The sequence below is a fragment of the Podarcis pityusensis genome (assembly GCF_964106645.2).
Source record: "Podarcis pityusensis genome assembly, chromosome: 2".
Classification (NCBI taxonomy): domain Eukaryota; kingdom Metazoa; phylum Chordata; class Lepidosauria; order Squamata; family Lacertidae; genus Podarcis; species Podarcis pityusensis.
In genome coordinates, this window is record NC_138029.1 from 60,223,937 (window position 1) to 60,230,464 (window position 6,528).

Here is a 6,528-nt window from a genome sequence, read left to right on the forward strand (position 1 = left end):
TGTTTTGCAGATGAAATAACTTCATTCCAGGACACTTTGTTAAAGAAAGGGAAATCAGTCATGAAGTAACAAGCAAAGCGAGGAGTTAACAAGAGCAGAGGGTAACTGAATTTGGGCAACTGGGTTAGCAAGACATATCCTTCAGGTGAGGCAGACTCACTGGTGAGAGAAACATAAACAGATGTGGAATCTGGCACTTGAAACCGAAAGGCAGTTCGTAATTAAGTAATGTTGGCACAAAAACCATGGCTGAGGATGTTGCTTCTGAACATGAAAAAACAACTGTTCTGTTCTGGTGCCACACCCAGTACAGGCCTTAATGAGCCCAAGCATCAGAAACATTCTTCTCAGGTATTTGTGGTTCCTAAAAAGAATTGTTATTTCTAATATTTATAGGAATAGAAACTCTTTACATGCCACATATCATATAAATTAATTATACCATCATATCTGAGCTCTTGAGAACACCTAAAACCTAGGTTGAGCCACTCAAGATTTCCTGGGCCTTAGTCAATGGCATTTCATAGAGCAGCCGTTGACTCATAAGCCCTAAAATGGTAGTAATATTGGTTAGGTCCACTGATTTAGAAATATTAATAGCATTTGAAATGTTCTCTCCTGTTCCAAAGTCCATGATTGCAAATTAGCTTGTTCAGCAGAGTTGCCACATAACCATCCTTTGATAACGTTGACCATCTTCCAGTCTCTAAGACTATGTACATGTTAGCAGCTAGGTTGTTCTTTTTCTCAATTCAGATCAAAGCTGGTTTGAGGGAAATGCAGCATTTCATAAGAAATGACAGGATAGATATGGGTTGTGGTTAATGTCACGTACACACAGCTTCCCCAACCAGCGATGGGAGTACACCGGGTGCAAAATAAATGGAAGTCTGTACACAACTGAAGTCTGCAATCCTATACTTACTTACCTAGGAGTAAGCCGCATTGAACTCAAGACTTACTGATGAATAAACATGTATGGGACTGAGGGATTTTCAACATGACTGGCAGCAAATTATCCAGGATTTTAGCCACCCAAAATTGAACCTGGGACCTTGTGCATGCAAACCACGTGCTCTGTCACTGAGCTCAGGGGTGTAGGAAGGGGGGTGCGGGGGTGCAGTCTGCCCCGGGTGTCATCCTTGAGGGGGGTGACAAAATGGCACACCACGGGGGTGGCACTTTCCGCAGGGCCTGGCCTGCAGCGCGCCCGAGCCATGCTTCTCTCCTGGGAGTGACACAGTGGCTCGGGGCCCAGCACTGCCCAAAATGGCAGCATGGGGCTTGCGTCCGCCAGGCAGACTCCATGGGCAGCTCATCGTGTCGCCCCCCCCGGGCGCATCGCCCTGCCCATGTGGGCTGCTCACCCCGCTCCCACTGCTCTGGGTGCCAGAGCAGCTAGCAATGCCCCTGACTGAGTAACAGCCTTCATGCCTAAGCAGCAGCGCTGGGGAACAGCAGTGTCCATGTGGGTAGGTAGAGCTGCAAAGAGGAAGAGAATACAACCTTATACCTTGCTGCAGTGTCAACAGCAGACAGGATCTGCGAGGAAATAATAAATATGTTATTAAGATATTTTACAAACAAGGCCATCTTTACGTGACCCGTGTACCAGCCTTGAGCAAAGCCCAGAAACAGGCTTGGAGGACGGTCTTCTACGCAGTTTGGTGCATCACCAACGTGCAGGAAAATCTAATGAGTGTTATTGAGTTCACTGCATACACACACAACAACAAAATCCAACATTGCATGTTTGTCTACAAGTACAAACACCCAAACCCCACCCACATTCCGCTCTGGAACTGCTGAAATGGCATGCAGAGAAGTGCTACAATAATTATAGTTTATAACTCTTCTGTATATTAATCTGGCATCTGAGATCTAATCACATGGTTTCGAAGGCTATATTTTTCCCAGGGTGTTTGAACATGGTGCAGCATTCCGGAATGAACTCTTGTGCTGGGCCTGCTTGTGGTTTGCAGTACTTATAGGCCAGCATGATGCTGTCTTTTTATCAAACCTCTAAGAGCGCCCTACTTCTTCTTCTTCTTTTTTGAAATCATTTTTATTTGATTTTGCAAATACAATTTTGTAACAATCCAAATGCATATCCATATATAGAGATTATTTTGAACCTCGAGACGCACCCCCCCATCCCCTTCATGGATCCTATTGTCAACATTTACAACTGCATATTATTCCATAGTCTATATTTTATATCAATCCATATTGTCCATAATGTTTGTTACATTACAAGTGAGATTAAAATCCTGCTGATGTTTTCATCTGCTTGCAGTGGTCTCTTAAATAAATATAAATTTTCCCCACTCTGTTTTACAGTTCTTGTCCTCTTGGTTCCTGAGCTTTCCAGTCAGCTTTGCCATCTTGACGTAGTCCATCAGCTTCGCTTGCCATTCCTATCTGGTAGGGACTTATTCTTTCCATCTCTGGGCTAGTAGCATCCGAGCTACTGTTGTCACATACATAAAATGTCTTTTCTGCTCCTTTGGAATGCTGGTACCTAGAATTCCTAATAAAAAAAGCTTCTGGTTTTTTTGTAACAAAAGTTATTTTGAATATTTTTTTCATTTCATTACAGTGGTACCTCGGGTTAAGAACTCAATTCGTTCTGGAGGTTCGTTCTTAACCTGAACCTGTTCTTAACCTGAGGTACCACTTTAGCTAATGGGGCCTCCCGATGCCTCCACGCTGCCACCGCACAATTTCTGTTCTCATCCTGAAGCAAAGTTCTTAACCCAAGGTACTATTTCTGGGTGAGCAGAGCCTGTAACCAGAAGCGTCTGTAACCTGAAGTGTCTGTAACCCAAGGTACCACTGTATATATCATCTCCCAGAAAGCTTTTGTTACCTTACATGACCACTCTAAGAGTGCCCTACTAACTTTCTCCAACTGTTGTTGCTTCATTAACTTGCGCAGAAAGGTGCGTATCAGAGCCAGTGGCTATTTTAAAAAGTGAAACAAGAACACGATATTTCATTCTTACAAAGCATCAGCTTTCTTGAATAATCCAGGATTTTATTAATAGGGCATTATCCGGCATTTTGCCGGTGTCTTTTTGGGCTCCTGTCATTTCTTTTTGCACTCTTCCATCCCTGAGTGGAGAAAACTTTAAGAAAATGTTTCCTTGTGAGAGGAAGGCTAGAAAGCATGTCTTGATTTCATGTTAATTGTTTACAGAATGATCAGGTTGAACACAAATTGTAATATCACAAATGCAAGGCTGCCTTCAGACTGTCGGTGTTTTCTGGGAGGGATTCAAGTGCATATTGGAAATTTAAATTTGAGAAATTCAAGTGGATTAAAGTGCTCTGACACCCTGACACAACAAATCCCCATTTTTGAAACACAGACTTTTCGCAGTCAGGAAAGTGACAGGGAAATGCATTGAAGTGGAGGATGAACAAAAAATTAATGGGAAGATGTATAATGGCCCAGTAAGTAGCACTGTGGCAGTGGAGATGGATCCTGCTCTACAAAGTTCCTGAGTAATTAATAAATTAATTTAAAAGTTTTTTCTGGATTTTTTCTTATGTCAAATTTATTTTTCTGTAGAATATAGAAAGAACAGCATCTTTAAGGACACCATGTGAGTCAACAGGAAAACTGTTTCCATCCTATGAATTGAGGATATGAAATGTTATGTTCATAAGGAAATGCCCTTTCCCCCCTAACTCTCCATGTGTAAAAAATGAATTGCCTTTCTCCATATGTGACATTCAACTGTGTTAGATCATCTCACCCTTTACATACCCAACCAATCACTACATTCTGCAGGAGGAGGCACCCTGCAGACACCATCCTATAAGAAGGTCCATTCTGCACAATGTTGGAATTGGGCTTTTTATGTGATGGCCCCCACACTTTGGAACTCCCTCCCACTGTATAACAGACAGGCACCTTTGGCACCTGTTAAAGATGTTCCAAGAAGAAGAAGAAGAAGAAGAAGAAGAAGAAGAAGAAGAAGAAGAAGAAGAAGAAGAAGAAGAAGAAGAAGATTTCTAAATGGAGATCTTTATTCCACTTGGATTTGAAATAATTTTATGTATGCTATATGCAATTGTTTTAACTATTTTTATATATTTAACTGTTTTATATATTCTCTCAAAAGAAAACTTGCTGTGTAAAGGCTACCCTGAAAACCCAAGAACACATAGAATTACTGGGGGGGGGGGGATAATGACATTTATTAAAATATTGAGTTATCAAAGAAAACTTATGTTTTATCATTATGAAAGATGGTTTAGTTGCATCACTTTATCATCTCACTCAAAGCACCTGGAATCTTCCATTGAGCTTATTGTTTTTTTTGTTACAAAGTTAAGTACTTTTGTTTTTTATACTGATCCTAGGATGAAGGGCAGTATAAAAATACAGTGGTACCTCCGTTCCAGAAGACCGTTCGGCTTCTGAAACATTTGACAACTGAGGCGCAAAGGGGGGTCTGCAAAGACAATGGAGAAAACTGGGGAAAAAACAAAACACAGCGGAAGCCATTTGACTTCCGGGGCGCATTCAAAAATGGAAGCATTTACTTCCGGGTTTTCGGCATTCGGAAACTGAAATGTTCAGCTTCCGAGATGCTTGAAAACTGAGGTACCACTGTATAATAATAATAATAATAATAGACAATACTATGGCTGCATGCTACCGCATGAGGCATTGGCCTGCCTCAATCCCAAACTGTGCACAGCACAGAAAAAAGGAATTTAATTTCTGTTTTATAAAAAAAAGGCATATCAGCAGAATTAAAACAAGTCAAGATGCAGTCCAAACTTATAAGGTACTTCCAAGGAATTACCTTGGCAAGATTCCACATTCATTTTAATCTAATTGTTACTGTTGTCAGAGCAAATAAAACAAATTTATGCAATCACCCTATCTATTCCATTCAGCAAGTAATCTGACAGATAGCCCTATGCTTAACTCAGTGCAAAACAGACTGTAGGTTTTGTCTGACCTTTTGAGAAGATTATAAGGACTTGTTAAATCCTCTCTCCTCTACAGAGGTAAACTTGTCTCATAACCTGCCTTACAATAGTGTCTGTCTATGACTATGGCTGCTATAATTTGAAATCAGAGGGTTGTGAAGTGTACATTTAATTTAATGAAGTTAAATAATTTTCCAGACAATGGTTCTATTTTATAAATCTAAACTGGGGGAAGTCTTGCCAATAAATCCCAAGGTGTGTCCATATCTTAAATTCTGTATTTAGTCTGAGTTTTGGCAGACGAGGGCCTCAGCTAGATTAAACAGAAAACCACAATGCTGATTAAACCTAGTGACTACGTACTACAGCCAAAAACTTTGTCTAAGCTTCTTTAAAACAGACATGTTCCCCAAGACAGATGGGAATTTGCTGTTTTCTGTAAACTATAGCTTGATCCAAAAAAATGTATAATGCAAAGGTTCTTAAAAAGCAACAGAACATTCTCGAATCTCCACCCTAAGGGGAGGGGGGCGTTTTTTGCAGAAAGATCCCAGAAATGTTGCTTGGGCAATTTCAAGCTCTTTTGTATTGTCCAAACACAATATTCTGGTACATCAAGCAAGGGTTGACCACATTGTTTAACTGATTGCATGCTAAAGTGAGGGATGATTTTGGCACTGGCTGGGAACCAGTTCTCATCTAACTTGAGGACATTCTGCTTTGAGCTGTCCCTGAAAGGTGTGAGAGGGCTGAGGTGGGTTGCTGAATTACCTTGCGAGTGACAGTTTGTTGAGAATGATGTATATGAAGAAAACAATGTATCTTCAATTTTAAAACAGAGGTGGCTCATTAGAGCAGAGGTCCCCAAACTAAGGACCGTGGGCCAGATAAGGCCTGAGGGAATAGTTTATCCAGCCCGCGGCGACCCCCACCGCCCGCTGCCACCCCCCCCTCTTACCGGCGCTGCACTGCGCAGCTGCCCACTTCCGGGTCGGAGGAGCACTGGAAATAGCTTGTGCGTTGTTTTCGCATGCGCAAGTGTTATTTCCGGTGGACATCCGGGTCGGAGGAGGCCTGTGCACATGCGCACAAGCTATTTCCAGTGCTCCTCCGACCCGGAAGTGTGCCAGAAATAGCGTGTGCGCATGCGTATGGGCACGCACTCCCCCGCCTTCCAGCCCGCCGCATGATCAGCGCTGGAGACACCGGCATCTAATGCTGACCTCTGCATTAGAGGGAAGGACGCAATGGCATCTTCTCAGCAGTGGCAGGTTTCTTTGCTTTTACAACTGTGGCATATGTGCATTTCTTACAACTACATGGCCTGGAAAAGTAATCCCTCCCTTTCTGCCCCTTTCTCCTCAGCCAACCAAAGGAGTGAAGCATGAATACTAGATGAATTATTGGAGAACTTTGGTCAACTCCTCCATTCTCTTCTACACCAGAGGCATTTTGGAACAATCATTTCCACGAGAGAAAAAGAAAGCTCTATCCCTCAGATAACTTTTCATTTTGTGATATAATTACGGCTTCCCTGGCCATCACAAACAGAATGAGGTTGGCTGTACTGTGTAGGGT